Raw genomic sequence first — 16297 nt, 5'->3', positions numbered from 1 at the left:
TTGCATCCCCAGTGTTTTAGCACAGTGCCATACACAGAATAGACACTTAATAACAACTGCTGTCTTGAATGATTTCAGAAAGGTTGAAAATAAATGGTACATGCAAGATATGGCTATGATACAATAAATTATCTAAAGCAATTCCAGTCCAAACTGTAAGTTCACTGTTAGAAGAAACTGTGGTGAGGAAACTGCTTTTACCAGTACAGATGTACAACTTGGAGAGTTGCCTGGATCAACTGAAGTTGAGTGATTTGCCTAGAGTTATAGTCACTCAGAACAAGACTTGGGACACAGGTTTTCCTGACTCTGAAGCCAGTTTTCTATAGTGAACTCCACTACTTCTATTGTGCAATAGTACAATACTGAAAAGACTTGGCTTATTAACTCATCTTTTGACATCTCAGAAAAAGTTCATAATTCTGTAAATATTAAAATTTTACTTCATACAAAAGTGATTACTTTTTAGAAAATTCAAACTTTTTTCATTTTTCTCAATTACATGTAAAACAATTTTAACATGTTTTTTGAAACTTTGAAAACTTTAAAATTCCCTTCAACTCCTCCTTGAGAAGGCAAGTAATTTGATATAGAGTACACATGTACAGTGAACATTCCCATATTAGCCATGTTGCAATAGAAAACTGAGCCACAAAAAAAGAAAAATAATGTAAAAAAGTATGCTTTCATCTGCATTCAGGCTCTATCAATTCTTTCTATGGGGGTAGATAGCATCTTTTATCCTAAGTCCTTCAGAATTGTCTTGAATCATTTATTGCTAGGAATAGCTCAGTCATTCACATTGATCATCATACAACAATGCTGTTACTATGTACAATGCTCTCCTAGTTCTATTTACTTCATTCTATATTCATTCAACCAAGTTTTCTCAAGTTTTTCTGAAAGCAATGTAATCATAATTTTTTAAAGCATGATACCGTTTTGTCACAATTATATACCACAACTTGTTCAGCCATTCTACAAATGATAGGTATCCCCTCAATTTCCAATTCTTTGTCACCACATAAAGAACTGCTATATTTTATACACTCTAGGTCCTTTTCATTTTATCTCTGTGGGATACAGACCTAATAGTGGTATTGCTGGGTCAAAGGGTATTCATAGTTTTATAGCTCTTTGGCCATAGTTTCAAATTTCTCTTCAGAATATTTGGATCAGTGCACAACTCTATCAAAAGTGCACTGACGTCCTAGCTTTCCCGCATCCTTGCAATCGTTTATCATTTTCCTTTTCTGTCTTATTAAATAAGTGTGAGGTATGTACCACAGTGTTGTTTTAATGTGCATTTTCTAACCAATAACAAGTTAGAGCATTTTATATGATTACATATAGTTTTGTTTTTCATCAGAAAACTGTTTGTTCATAACCTTTGACTATCAATTGGATAAAGACTCATTCTTATAAATTAGACTCAGCTCCCTATATACTTCTGATAGAAGACTTTAATCAGAGAAGCTTGGCATAAAATTCCCCACCACCACCACCAACATTTTCTTCTTTCCTTCTAATCTTGGTAGCATTGGTTTTGTTTGTGCAAACATTTTTAATTCAATATAATAAAAATAATCCATTTTACATTCCACAGTGTGGTGTCATTTGGTCATAAGTTCTTCCCTTACTCAGATTTGACAGGTAAACTATTCCATGTTTCTCTAATTTGCTCATGGTATTACTGTTTATGTTCAATATTGATCTTATGTTGGTATATGATGTGAAATATTGGTCTATACCTTGCTTCTGCCAAACTTTTCCAGTTTTTCAATCAATTTTTGTCAAATAGTGAATTCTTGTCCTAAAAGCTTAGATCGTTGAGTTTATCAAACACTAGATTATTAAGATCATTTACCACTTTGTACTGTATACCTAATTTATTCCACTGATCTACTGATCCGTTTCTTAGCCAGTACCAGATTGTTTTGATGATTACCACTGTATAATACATTTTGATTTCTGATACTGCTAAGGCTACCTTCCCTCACATTTTTCATTAATTTTTTTGATATTCTTGACCTTTATTTCTTCCAGGGTAATTTGATTATTTTTTATACTTTATTACATAAGTTTGATTAGTATGGCACTGAAAAAGTAAATTAATCTAGGTGGAATTGTCATTTTTATCATATTGGTTTGGCCTATCCATGAGACACTAATATTTTTCCAATACTTTTTACCTGACTTTATTTGTGTAAAATGTTTTGCAATTATGTTAGTTTCCAGGTTTGCCTTGGCAGACAGACTCCCAAATATTTTATACTGTCTACATTTTTAATGGAATTTTTTATCTCTTGCTGCTCGAGTTTGTTGGCAATACATAGAAATGCCAAGAGTTACTGTGGGTTTGTTTAATATCCTGGAACTTTGCTAACGTGGTTAATTATCCCAAATAGTTTTTTTAAGTTGATTCTCTAGAATTCTCCAAATATACTATTATAACATCTGCAAAAAGTGATAGTTTTCTTTCCTTATTGACGATTGCAATTCCTTCACTTTCTGTTTCTTCTCTTATTGCTATAGCTATATTTCCAGTACGATATTGAATAACAATAGTGATCATGGACATCCTTGCTTGGCTTATCCCTATTACAGATAATTCTTGCTGATGGTTTTAGATAACACTTATTTTAAGGAAAGCTCCATTTATTCCTGTGCTCTCTAGTATTTTTATAGGAATGGGTATTATATTTTGTCAAAAGCTTCTGGATCTATTCAGATAATCATGATTTTTATTGATTTTGTTATTGATATGATCAATTATGCTGATAGTTTTCCTAACACTGAACAGGTCTTACATTCTTGAAATAAATCCCACTTAGTTACAGCATATGAACTTTGTGATACATAGCTGTATTCTTCTTGCTAGTATTTTATTTAAATTTTTTGTATCAGTATTCACTAGGGAAATAAGATCTATAGTTTTCTTTCTCTGTTCACTCTTTCTCGTTTGGGTATTAGCTGTTCCCATGGCTCTTTATTGTATATAATTTTCATTGCATTATGATCTAAAACAGGCGCATTTAATATTTCTGCTTTTCTGCATTTGGTTGTGAGGTTTTAAATGTCCTAAAAATGGTCAATTTTTGTGAAGGTTAAAAAAGGTATACTCCTTTCTAGTCCCATTCAGTTTTCTCTAGAGGTCTATCATATCTAACATTTCTAAGACTGTGTTCATCTCCTTAACTTTTGTTTATTTTTTGGTTAGATTTATTTAGTTCTGAGATAGGGAAGTTGAGGTCTTCTGCTAGTATATTTTTTCTCTACTTCCTCCTTAAACTCATTAAATTTTTCCTTTAAAACTTTGCATGCTATACCATTTGATGGTATATATATAGTTTAGTATTGATAGTTTTGAATGTTTAGTATTGGTAACACTTTATTGTCTATGGAACCTTTAACATAATGTAAACCCTGCTTATCTCTCTTAATTAGGTCTAATTTTGCTTTTTCTGTGACTGAGATCAGGATTGCTATCCCTACTTTTTTAGCATAAAATATTCTGCTTCAACAGTCCTTTTTTATACTCTGGGTGTCTCTCTGTTTCAAGTATGTTTCTTGTGACAACATGTTATTGGATTCTGAGTTTTACAGCGTTCTGCGATCTGCTTATGTTTTTTGAGTGAGTTCATCCCATTCACAATTATGATTACTATAATTTTCTTTAATCCTGTTTTTCCCCATTTATCCTTTTCTTGCTCTCTTTTTAAGCTGTTCCTTCTCAAAAGTCAATCTGACTCTTGATTACTGCTTCCTCTAATCCACTCTCCCTTCTGTCACTCCCCCTTTTCTCATCCCTTTACTTCTCTATTAGGTAAAACAGATTTCTATACCCAACTGAGTGTGTATTATTCCCTCTTTGAACCAATTCTGATGAGAATAAGTTTCAAGTATTCCCTATCATCCCTCAACTCCTCCTCTAATGTAAAAGCTCTGTCTTTAGCATCTTTTTTACAGGAGATAATTTTTGATATTCAACCTTCCACCTTCTCCCAGTGAATCACTTTCTCACATCTTAATTTTATTTTTCAAAAATCATCCCATCATAGCCAACTTACACTCGTGCCTTTTGTCTCCTTAATAATGATAAAGCTATTAGGAGTTGCAAGTAACATCTTTCCATATGGAATGTATATAGTTTAACTTTATTGAATCCCTTATAATTTCTCTTTCATGTTTACCTTGTTCCACTTCCCGTGAGTCCTCAATTTTAAAGTAAAATTTTTCTATTTAGCTCTGGATATTAAAAGGGCATTTTTTCAATTTCTATTTTACTCTCTATTTCTAGGATATTGGGACAGTTTTCTATGATAATTTCTTGAAAAATGATGTCTAGGTTCTTCTTTTGTTCATGTCTTTCAGGTAGTCCAATAATTCTGAGCCTACTCTTATTTGATATATTTTCCAGGTCAGTTATTTGTTCCAATTATATATTTCACATTTTTTTCTAATTTTTTTCATTCTTTCAATTTTCTTTTGTTTCTTCATATCTCATGGAATCATTAGATTAGCTTCCACTTGCCCAATTTAAATTTTTAAGGAATTAGTTCCTTCAAGAAGCTTTCATATCACTTGTTCCATTTGGCCAATTCTGCTTTGTAAAGGAGTTCTCTTCAGTGGATTTTTGTGTCTCTTTTATCATTTGGTATATTGTGTTTTTTTAAGGTGTTATTTTCTTCAGCATTTTTTTGTGCCTCCTTTACCAAGTTATTGACTCTTTTTTCATGATTTTCTACTATTGCTCTCTTTTATCCCCAATTTTTTTCTCCACCTCTTTAATTTGATTTTTAAAATCCTTTTTGAGCTCTTACAGGAATTCTTTTTGGGCTTGTGTCCAACCAATAGTTTTGTTTTTTTTTTTTTTTTTTGAGTCTTTGCACATAGCTGTTTTGATTTTTTTTTGTCTTCTTCTGAGATTAGAGTTTGATCTTCCCCATTATCACAGTCAGTAATCATTATGGTCAGGTTGTTTATACTTGTTTTTTCTAGCCTATTTCTTGACTTTTTACTTTATGTTAAAGTTGGGCTCTGATACTGGGGTGTATGAGGCACTGTTCCCAAGTTTCAGATTTTTTTGTGCTTCTGTTTTCAAAGTCAATTCTACTGGATCCATAAGTTGTCAGTTCATCCAATGATGTAGCAATTAAAGAGAGGTACAGTCACTGTTGTCCTGGCCTATGCTTTGCTATGTGGACAGCCAAAACAGTCTTTGAAGCCTTAAACTAGATAACAGCACCCCGATTCTCTTGTGAGCAACCATAAGCACTATTCTCTACTCTGGAACTGTAATCAGGGCCCCTGCTCCTCTATGGCAATAAACGTTAGTGGGTTTTTGTTTCTTTTTGCCCTAAGACTGCAACTCAGAACTGCACATTGTCAATGCAACAGTGTCCTACATCCAGTGCCAGCAAAGGATGCACTGTAATCTCTTTCTGATTAGTTATCTGACTCACTCACGGTCTGCAGGATGAGACCTCTTTCCATTGCCACTGCTGAACTGCCTCCAAAGTCTGCTGCTGGTTTGCCAGCATACAACCTGCACTGTACTATGCTCTAGGCCCTACCACCACCTCAGACAGAACTTTCCTTCCAATCATCTACGTTGTCTTGGGCTGAAAAAATGTTTCAACCCAACTTTTTGTTAGTTCTGCCACTTCAGAATTAGATTTGAGGTGTTTAATTTTAAAGTTATTTGGAGGGTAAATTAAGAATGCTCAGGTGGATTCCTACCTTTACTCTACCATCTTGGCTCTGCCTCAGTTGCTTTTTTTTAAAGAATTGACTTATTTTGATAATTTAGCTTTTGCTATAGGAAAACTTTATTGAGAAAATTTAGAAAAATTTATTTTTATTGCTCTTAGTTAGTAATTAGTCCTAAATGCCATAGATCACTTAAAGAGAAGAAAATGGATAATTTTATTGAAAATCCTTAACAGCAGTGGGTCGAGATAGTCTGATGTAGCCTTCATCAAACATAACAATTGGCTCTATAATTTTCTCTTCTCTGAGAACTGTGCACACCAGAAACCTCCAATGGCTGGTTAAAAGTCAGACTGGGTAGATAGTTTATTAGAGTACTTGCTGAGAGATAACTGAAGTTCAGCAAGCTGGCCTATAGACAGAAGTTAAGTTTTAATTTTTTTTCAAGGCAATCAGGGTTAAGTGATTTGCCACGGGTCACACAGCTAGTAAGTATAAAGTGCCTGAGACCACATTTGAACTCAGATCCTCCTAATTTCACGGCCAGTGCTCTATCCACTGTACCACCTAACTATCCCTCAGAAAGCATGTTTTTAAAAATACAAATATCTATTTGTAAATTAGCAAGAAAATATGTGAAGAAATATACAATGTGAAGGGGGCTGACATTCATCAGGTAGTGGGTAAAATGAAATTTACTTACAGTCACTGTTGACAGAAGAAGTCTTCTGGAATTTCAATATGAGCAACGACACCACAAAATTCATCTCCAACATTTGGGGATAACACCTTTGGAATGAGATTACTTTTATATTCAGACAGTGTTGTATGTTCACCTGTTTTTCTTCCAGAATCTTCAAAATCACCTTGCCAGAAAATTCAAATAACAAAAATTTAGGATCAATTATTTTAAAATGAGTTTTAACAGCTACAAAAATTAAATCAAAGTCCTAAGCCTGATGCTCCATAATATTTATCTGTTGTATAGAATCAGCACACTATCAGGGAAATATTTAGTTGAATCAGTGAAGTGCAGATTAAAAATTACAACACAAAACTGGTAAACCAGGAACAAATTTTTTCTGAAGGACAATCCTGGAAATCAATCAGGAGACTCATTTACAATCCTCCACATTCAATCTTCCACTCTGCTTGGTTTAAAGTCCAAAGAACATGACTCCCCTGTGCCATGTACCTAATACAATCAGCCCCCTCCTCTTTCTCCCTTCTTGTTATGTGTTGTCTTTCCCCATTAGACAGCAAAGCTCCTTGAGGACAAGGGCTGTATTTCTTATATACATATCCCCAGTGCCCAGTACCATGCCTGGCATGTAGAAGGTATTTAATAATAGTTTATTGAACTGAAAAATCCATCTTTTGATATGTATGACCAAGGAAAGGTAACAACCTCTTTGAATCTTATTTTTTAAGTAGAACTAACTCTATTTTCAATACTTCTTTCATAGGGCTGGGATGAAGAAAGCATTTTGTAAACCTTAAAAGCACTATGGAAATGTCTATTCTTATTTTAAATAATATGGTCTACTGAAGAAGTCTGGCCTTGGAATTCAGGGAGATCAGTTGTGGAAGCCCTGCCTCAGGTCACTTAGCATCCTCTCCGTTCCTGACCAACTGTCCAAGGTTGACATAATTTTCAATAAGTTTCTAAACCTCATGCCAACAAAAATGTCTATCCTCTTCCCAAAATCATTAAGTATGACCTCATTTAAAACAATGAGAAAAAGATTTCTTCACAATTAAATTTAAGAGGGTGACCTACTATACATGGAACAAGAAACTATATAAAAAGCATATGGGGGGAAGCAATAAGAGACATTTTATTCCACAATCTCAAACTGAGTTAATTTTCTCCATCTGAAGTCAATATTATTGACAAAAATATTTCAACAACATGAATACTCGCTTTTATCTGAACTTTGCATGTTGGAATTTTGTCCCATGGATCTCAAACTATGCCCCATTTCCAAAAGTACATGATCTGAGTGTTTTCCTATATGATATAAGAAAGCGATTATTTCTTTTAAAAATATATGCTATCTTTTTAATCAAATAGTACAACATAGATTACATATCTCCAAATATTATTTATTAGTAAACTGGGTACAAAGAACAAGACTTGAAATATTTAGTAAATGAAGCTCTTTTGAGCTTAAGGGCATTATGTTTTGGGAGAGAGCTAGCTAGCTATTTAAAAAATAAAATTAAAAAATGGGAACCGTGGCATAATGCAAAAAAATGAACCTTAAAACAGTAATCACTTAACACACTTAAAGTTTATGCTCAGTGAAAATTACTGAAAATATAGTAAAATTAAGATTATCAAAAGTTTTCTGAAAAGATATTCAAATATTGATGTCATTATATATTATACATACATATCAGTCAAATAGTGGTAAATCACTTAACTAACAAATAGTTGAAAAAAATTCTGTAGAAGTGTTTTCTAAAAGGCCTGAAAAGAGTTAAGAATGATTTTTTTTCTTAGAGTTTTTTTGGAATGGAATTGGGGTAAAGTGATTTCCACACAGCTGGTAAGTGACTGAGGCCAGATTGGAACTCAGGTCCTCCTAAGTCCAAAGCCCATGCTCTATTCAGTTACAGTAATTTCAACATATACCATGTAAATTCAAAATCAGCAATGATACAGTATCAGAAACTGAAAGAGAGATCAGTGCTAAGTATATCATATTAACTGAATTCACTAAAATACATCAATTCAACTGCATTAGGCTTGAATCAAGGAAGACTAATTTTAAATTCTAAAAGTCTAGAATGCAAAGTCCTTAAAAAATTACAAAGCCCAACTATTTTGAGGTGCTTACAACGCCTGCTTGATACAGTGATGAAATTCAAATTTGTGTAGACTTCTCAAAGAGACTTTACTGACCAGACTTAAACATCAATTACTTAAGGGAAGGAAAGAAGCTCTTTCCCAAATTTAAAAAAAAAGATGAATTGTTCAAAATGGCTGGAATGAGTCTCATGTTTCCTTACCGTCTTTTCAGGAATACTTGGAAAATAAATGAGAAAACTGAAATGCTTTAAATTCTACAGAAGGATAGAAAAATAAATGATTTTTTGATTTTACCAGAGCCCAGAAGCCAAACATCACCAGCAAAAGAAATCATTTCTTCTTGTAATATATCAAGAATTTTAGAAGAACAATACTGTTCTTAAGGGTTTAATAGCATTGGCACAGTCATTATTGCAACTTCCTTCTGCTGGAATTACACTGCCAACAAAGCATTTTATGGCCTGAAAGAAATGAAAGGTATTCTAGATTGAAAGAATGGGCAATAGCAACTGATTTTCCTCTTTAAAAACCTATAAAAGACATTTAAATATATGTTTTATATTGAAGCTTTATCCAGAAACCTCAAATTTTTAAGTAAAACTTTAAAATTCCATAAAAAACAATTTTTCATTTCCAACCATGGTGTATTACATGTCTGTTTATTTGGAGTTGTTTTGGTTTAGAGAAATCACAGATGCAAATCTTTTTAAAATTCCTTTATTTTACGTCACGTGAAACAACTTTAACTGCAGACTCTAGTTATGGCCTCTGAAATAAAACATAAAACTTCTATTTATCTTTAAATAGCATTTTATTATTTCCAATTACATTGTAAAGGCAATTTTTAACATTCATTTAAAAGTTTTTTTGAGTTCCAAATTTCTCCCTTCCTCAATTCCCCCTTCCCTAAAACAGTAAATAATTTGATAAAGGTTCTTTATGTGCAATCATGTAAAACTTATTTCTAATACTACTCATGTGAAACTTCTCTTTCAGGCTTTTAAAACCATTAACAACCTCTCCAGCTTCATCATATAATATCCCATCTTCATGACACTAAGTCTGACTACTTGTAGAAAAGATGAACAACTTCAGAATTTCTACGACAAAATTATATTTAATTTTTAGACAAACAAAATGATGTACAAAGAAGTGGAAATAATCCTTCATCTGTAACCAAAACTTTAATAAAGACACATATTTTTAAAAGGAAAAATGCAATTAAATATTTATTAAGCATTTACTGTGTTTCAAGGGATAGAAACATAATGCATTGATCCCTACTCCTAAGGTCAGAGAAAGGGACGGGGGAAGTGGGGAGAGAAAAAGGGAGCAAGAAAGGAGAGGGAAGAAAGGAAGAATAGGAAAGAAAATGAGGTTTTTCAAAGAATTTGCATTAATGTTTTACTACCTCAGTGCTATTCCTCAGATTTTACAAATGATTTCTGGGAACATTGGGCTCTACTCTTAATACTGTATATAATGGTATACTACTGCTCCAACAAAACTATTAAAAAAGTCGAAAGAAGCAAAGTACATTGATGATAATAAGGGTGCTTACTCTTAATTCAGTAAAAATTTGGTCCAAATTTTAAAATCTAAAGGTGAAGAAAAACATGTTACACCTCTTTATTTACTTCCATTTTCTTTGTTTCACAAGATAATTTTGTATGTTCAGGTAAGTGAAACTGGAACATAGCAAATGGTTAAAATATTAATACTACAGAATTAAATAAACAATTAAAACACAATTATCCTTAAAAACAAAAATAGCTTAATCTCTCTACAGAAAAAAGCAACCATAAAGTAAAACATTAGCTCTATGTTAGGAACACAATGAGGCATGGCTGGATATCCAAAATATTCCCGGATAGCTGAGTGATAATAAAGGTATTATTATGGTTCTCCTCAATACTACTTAAAGAGGTGTTGAAAATTACACTGTATTAAAACTAATAAGGTATAATTTAATTGATTTATTTACCTACTATTTATTATGTCATATCTGTAAACCATACTAGGTGCTAAGAAAAGTAAAATCTAAGTAAGACATATTCTCTTCTTTCATGGAGTTTCTAATCCAGAAGGAGCCTTGCACATTTGTTGAAATGAATGACAAGCAGAGGAATAATACATAATCAATAAGCATAGTGAAGACTATAATAAGCATACAAGAGAAGTTCAAGGTGAGAAGGAAAGAAAACTTCTGAAGGGGAGGAAAGTGAAATAATTCAAAGACTTCCTGGAAAAAGTAGCATTAAATCTGGGTTTTGAAGGACAGGTAAAATCACAAAGATAGAGACAGGGGACAAAGGAATTCCCAAGTAGAGAATGTCTTGAATGACTCTTCAGCCCTCCAAAATGAGGGCCTAGAACTGACATCTCCTGCCCCTAATCCCTTCGTCACCTGAGTAAAATAAAAAGTGTTCAGAAGAAAATTTTCTACTTGAAGAAATGCTTGAAAGAACTGAGGGAGAGGGTGAAGCCATCATAGTCCTATACTGAGTAGTTCTTAAAAATTCTTTTCTGAATCTTTTTTTGTGTATGATGAACATGTGTGTGAGTACAGTGTAGAATGCTATGAAATACAGACAGTTGGTCAGATTGAAAAGAATTTCTCAGATACAGGGTAGGGGCAAAGACCTACAGAGATTCCCATAATTCTGATATTCTATTTTCATTTCCTAGGTCAATTTTGAACCATCACAGTCTTATGAGAAAGACCAATGAGAAAGGAGAGCAGCCTACGAACTTCTAGGCAAGCACCCTTTAGTAAGCAGGAGAGATACTGTAACCTTGGGAAAAGTCAGTGCAAACACACCTAAATAAGACAGGCTCTGATGTAGCCAAGGGGGTGGTGGCCTGAGGGCAATGCCACCTCCTGACTGAAATGTACTCCATTCTAGTTAACTGATAAAAATCTCTGAAGGCAGAAAGCATGGAAGTCAGCTAGAAATGATTAGGTTATGTTTTAACAGCACCACCAAATGGACACATCATCTACATCACCTGTCACAAGGAATAAAATAAAAGGAAAAAAAGGCAATTAACCCTAAGAAAAAGATAAATAGTACCTGGAACTTCAAAATATTAATATCTTCAACAGTAAAACTTTAATAAAACTGGTGCTTATAAATACCATGAATAGCTACATATTGATCTTTCAGATCAATTTTTAACTCTAAAAATCACATATACTCACTTTTCTTTAGTAGATTTGCACACAATGCTGTGTGCAGATCAGTCTCTTCTTTGGCATGCTACACAGCAATAGTATGTTTGCTTGCACTGTGAACATCTCAGGGATCCTAAATAATATGTAAGTAGTTTACTGTTACCTTGTTCCAAATTAAAATCCAAAATTTTAATCAATGAGAATTTACAAGTTTTTCAGTAATATGTCAGACAATCTGTCCTCAAATTCCTAAGATGAAAGTCTAAAGAGAACAATGGTATTCTATGATATTACCTATGTCTACAATTTGTGTCAGGATTAAATATTAATACAACTATTGTGATAAGTGAGCCCAACTAACTAGCCCCCAACTGTGACAAACATGCTCACCTTAAACAAAGCACAATAGCTGTTGAGAAATCAGGAAAGTTTTTATTAATCTTTAGGTTCATTCCTCCTGAATGCACAGGTAGCTTCCCAAGTAAGGTTACAGGAAGAGTACAATTTTTTCAGACCAATGGAAGCTTCATATACTGTTCTGAGTTTTGGACCTCCCACCATACCATCTATTGCTACATGACTTCATGTTCTCCTCTCTGATAGGCTTTCCCTCAAACACCTCATCAAGTGTGAGCACAAATTTCTGACCTTTACTCTGACCATGCCAGATCACAACTCTGATTAACCTGTGGAAACAGAATTCCTTCCTCTGTTTCCTCCACAATTCACAGTTTAATTCATTAGTGTACTAATTTCAAAGTTTATTTTGCAAAAGTTCTGACTGATCCCTATTGGAAAATTCAAAAATGCATTAAGAACATTAGAATTATTATACTAGATCAAACCCATATGGTTACTCTAACCTCGTATTCTGTTTCATTAGCAATGAGGCATGTTGTGAAATGCCATCATCTTTCCTGCCACCAACCTCAAAATTTCAGTGATATGATAATGATGATAATAACATCCTAGTTTCCTTTACTAATTTAAGGAGTAACAAGTCCAGAGCAGATTGTTTTACTTTCTCTGAAGCACTATTGCCAGTTTGTACCTCAATCTGGGATAATAAATGCCATAAATTTATTACCTTATGTATAAAAGTATGCCCTTAATCTGTCCTCAAAGTTCTCTCTAAGGCTTTAAGCAAAGTCTGAAGCATACTTTTTAACATAATAAAAGGTCCTACTTACTGTACTAGGTCAGTGCTCAGAATCATCATAGCAGTAATGATTACATTGACTGTACCTACCTCACAGGGTTGGTATAAGGACCAAATGAGATAATATGTGTAAAGTATATTGCAGACTTTATAGTGCTATCTAAATGTTAATTGCTACTGCTTCTGATGTTGTTAATGGAAAGAATCTTGGGACCTGGAAGCAGAAGAGACCTAGGTTTAATCCTGCCTCAGAAATCTAATAGCTATGTAACCATGGTCAAATCACTTAATTTTTTAAGTCTGTTTTCTCGTTAGTAAAACTGAGATAATATATTGCTGTAGGAGCAGCAAATTCTCTTTTACAAAGGCTGGTTTCCCTTTAAGAGGACAACGAAGCAATGAAATCATTTCTGTGAAGAACTTCCTGGTCTGCAAATTCTCTCTGCCAATGTGAACTGGCAACTTACTTCTAACTCAAGTATCTTAGATAGTTGCCCAAGATCCTGAGAGGTCGGGTAATCTGCCCATAGGCATGTAACTCTTCTGCATTCAAATCCAGGTCTTTGTTCCTAATTCCAAAGCCAATCCTCTATTTATTCTGCTATACTGACTCTCTTAAACTTCAATCAATATTCAGCATTTAAGATCACACAGAATCATAGAATTTGGATTGGAATGTAAGGTATGATTGAATTTTGTTTCCACAGAAATCATAAAATTATAGTTCATACTGATGGCTAATATCAGAGACAAAACTGCTTGTAGAGAGAGCAGTGGGGGAGGCTGGCTGCTTGAAAATCAGCATATCTACTACTTTTCTTTACTCTGAAAAGGCTTCTTCCAACATAACAGAGTTGGCTAAGCCAACTCTCATCCACAAAGGATAAGGATGAGAGCCATGAACCCACCTTTATTATTGAATAAGTTAGGAGTAGTTGTGGTAGCTGCAGCTGCAGCAACCAGAAATAACACAGAAATTGGAAAAGTCACCCCTGCATCCCCAAAGCACTAAGAAAGAAGGCTGCTGGTCCATTAAATTGTCCTCCAGGATAACCTATAGGCACAATCTGTGTAATTAGAATAACCTAGATTCAAAGCCAGGTCCTCTAATTCCAATTCTAGCTGTCTGGATATTATGTTGTGTATTACAGCAGTTAAACTCCATTCTTTCTGTCAATCCTATTTCTACCTAAAACGCATCACAAGAAAGATCCATTTTATTAAAAGAAAAAAAAAACAAACTTTTGCTATGCCTTTACATAAGAACCCACATTGAGTTAAATTTTCCCTATTTTCCTTTCTAAGAGATTAGAGTTGCCCTGTTTATGTAGTTTCAGAAATATGTAAATATACACACTCAACATATCAAGAGTCCCCAAAGCAAATGACACACTTACCATAAAGCCCACATCGATGGTAAGTAGTTGACCAAGGTGATGGTTGTAATGAATTAAATAGTTTAGAATCATAGTACAGAGAGAAGGATTCTCACGCAAATTTTGTAGCATTTTTGGTTTTGCAGGAGACAGATGAGTACTAAGCTTCTACAAAGAAAAGATGGCAGTATTAAAGTCTGGATAATTTTTAAAGGTTAAGGAAATAGGGATCAGATCTATGGTAGAGGGACTTCCCAGATAAGGAAACTCTCTTTGTCTTCTCTGCAATTTGTACACACTGATCTTTTTTCTTTTTTAAATCAAAATTCTCTTTAACAACTTGGTGAAGCCTATGGACCTCTTCTAAGAATGTTTTTAAGCATAAAAAGTAAAATACAAAGGAACAGCAACGAAACCAATTATATTGAAATAAAAACATAATTCCCTCTCCCAATCTAAGTGCATGCATGACTTTTTAAATATAAGAAACAATTACTTATTACAAATGTTTAGATAAAAAGCTCCACTAGAGCAGTAACTGTATTTATCTAATCTTTGCATCTCCACCTGCAGTATTCTGTACATATACATAATAGGTATGTAAATGTGGGTATAAAGTGGCAAGTATAAAATAAGCAATGGTCCCAATTTTCTATAGAATGAATATGGTCTAACAGCATTGTTACTCGCGAAACTGTCTCTGAAAAGAAAATTATTTCACTAACAAAAAAAGGTTTTACTAAAGAAATACAAAGGAAAACATTTTATAGGTTGAAACCTCAGTTATTTCAATGTATGTGTGACTTCCTAAGAGTAGCTTCTCTCTTTACTGGTACAAGTCGCAATCTGTGTGATTCCTATATATGCCTTTCTGTAAATCCTCCATAGAGAATCTCCCCAAAGTATGGAAACCAACTTCTGGATCTTTAGTATCTTATGGACACTCGTACAGCATTCGGACTGACAGACTTTTTTCCTGCTTTTATGAATCTTTTTCATCCCTCCTCAAACTTTCCATGCCTCCCCCTAACCCCCCCAAACTGAAGCCTTTTGATGAGAACTCCCTGTTGTTCCTTCTCATCTCACACCACTCAGATTCCTTCCCCACAATCTCCTCCCTCACTTGCCTCACATGAAGGTGGCCCTTCTCCTTGCCAAGGCTAATCCCCTCTATATACGTAAGTGATTACATTCCATCCCATCATTTTCAGCCCACTGGCCCCTTTTTCATCCCCACTTTTCTCAATAATCTTCAGTTTCTCACTTTCTACTACTGGCTTCCTTGCTCCTACACCCCCACGTCTCTCTTTCTCATCCTCAGAAAAACTCTCACTCGATCAGAAGAGCCCCGATAGCTATCTTCCTACATCTCTCCTCCCTTTTGTAGCTAAACTCCTTAAAAAAGTTATCTACAATTGCTGCCTCCATTTCCTTTCCTCTCATTCGCTTATTTTTAGTGTCTGGCATTAGACTTCATCTTTCAACTCAAACTTGCCATCTCCAAAATTACCGATGATTTTGTGATGGCCAAATCTAATAGCTTTTTCTCAGACTCCATACTTTTTGACCTCTCTGAAGCATTTAATACTGTGGATCCCTCTTTTCTTTATGCCCTTCTCTGTAGGCTTTCAAAACAATGTTCTCTTCTAGTTCTCAGTTCTTCTCTTATCTGTTTGACTCTTCGTTCTCAGTGCCCTTTGTTGAATCTTCACGAATAACCTCCACGACCCATGGTGTCCCCTGTGGCTCTGTCCTGAACCCTCTTTTTTCTATACCATTTTGTTTGATTTAATCAGCTCTCATGGACTATGAGAGATATGTAAATGAGTCTGCGATCTATTTATCTAGCTATAACTTCTTCTGTCTGGACCCCCAGTCTCCCAATTCCACCTATTAGATATCTCAAATTGGCCGGCACTTATAGACAATAAAACATATGCTGAACTCTGAACTCATCTTTCTCCTAAAACGTTTTCTTCTTTCTAACTTTTTATTACTACTGAAGGCATCCCCCGTCTCCTAGTCACTTAGGTATCAGCTTTCCCTTCTCAATCTCTCTT

General features: G+C 34.2%; 1 protein-coding gene across 7 annotated transcripts in view; it reads right to left on the bottom strand.

Annotated features, from left to right (window-relative positions):
* The window catches only part of LOC140515413 (uncharacterized), a 145596-nt gene that overhangs the window by 125307 nt on the left and 3992 nt on the right, over positions 1-16297 (bottom strand). For 2 of the 7 annotated variants that reach the window (XM_072626083.1, XM_072626082.1), the window contains exons 2-4: positions 14259-14405; positions 11730-11835; positions 6416-6578 (exon numbers count right to left, since the gene is read on the bottom strand). The gene's annotated coding sequence lies outside the window, so the exon portion shown is untranslated. The other 5 variants (XR_011971018.1, XR_011971017.1, XM_072626084.1 and 2 more) reach the window with 4 other exon arrangements.

The sequence above is a fragment of the Notamacropus eugenii genome, chromosome X (genome assembly GCF_028372415.1).
Source record: "Notamacropus eugenii isolate mMacEug1 chromosome X, mMacEug1.pri_v2, whole genome shotgun sequence".
Lineage (NCBI taxonomy): Eukaryota > Metazoa > Chordata > Mammalia > Diprotodontia > Macropodidae > Notamacropus > Notamacropus eugenii.
This window is presented reverse-complemented; position numbering and strand designations above follow the sequence as displayed.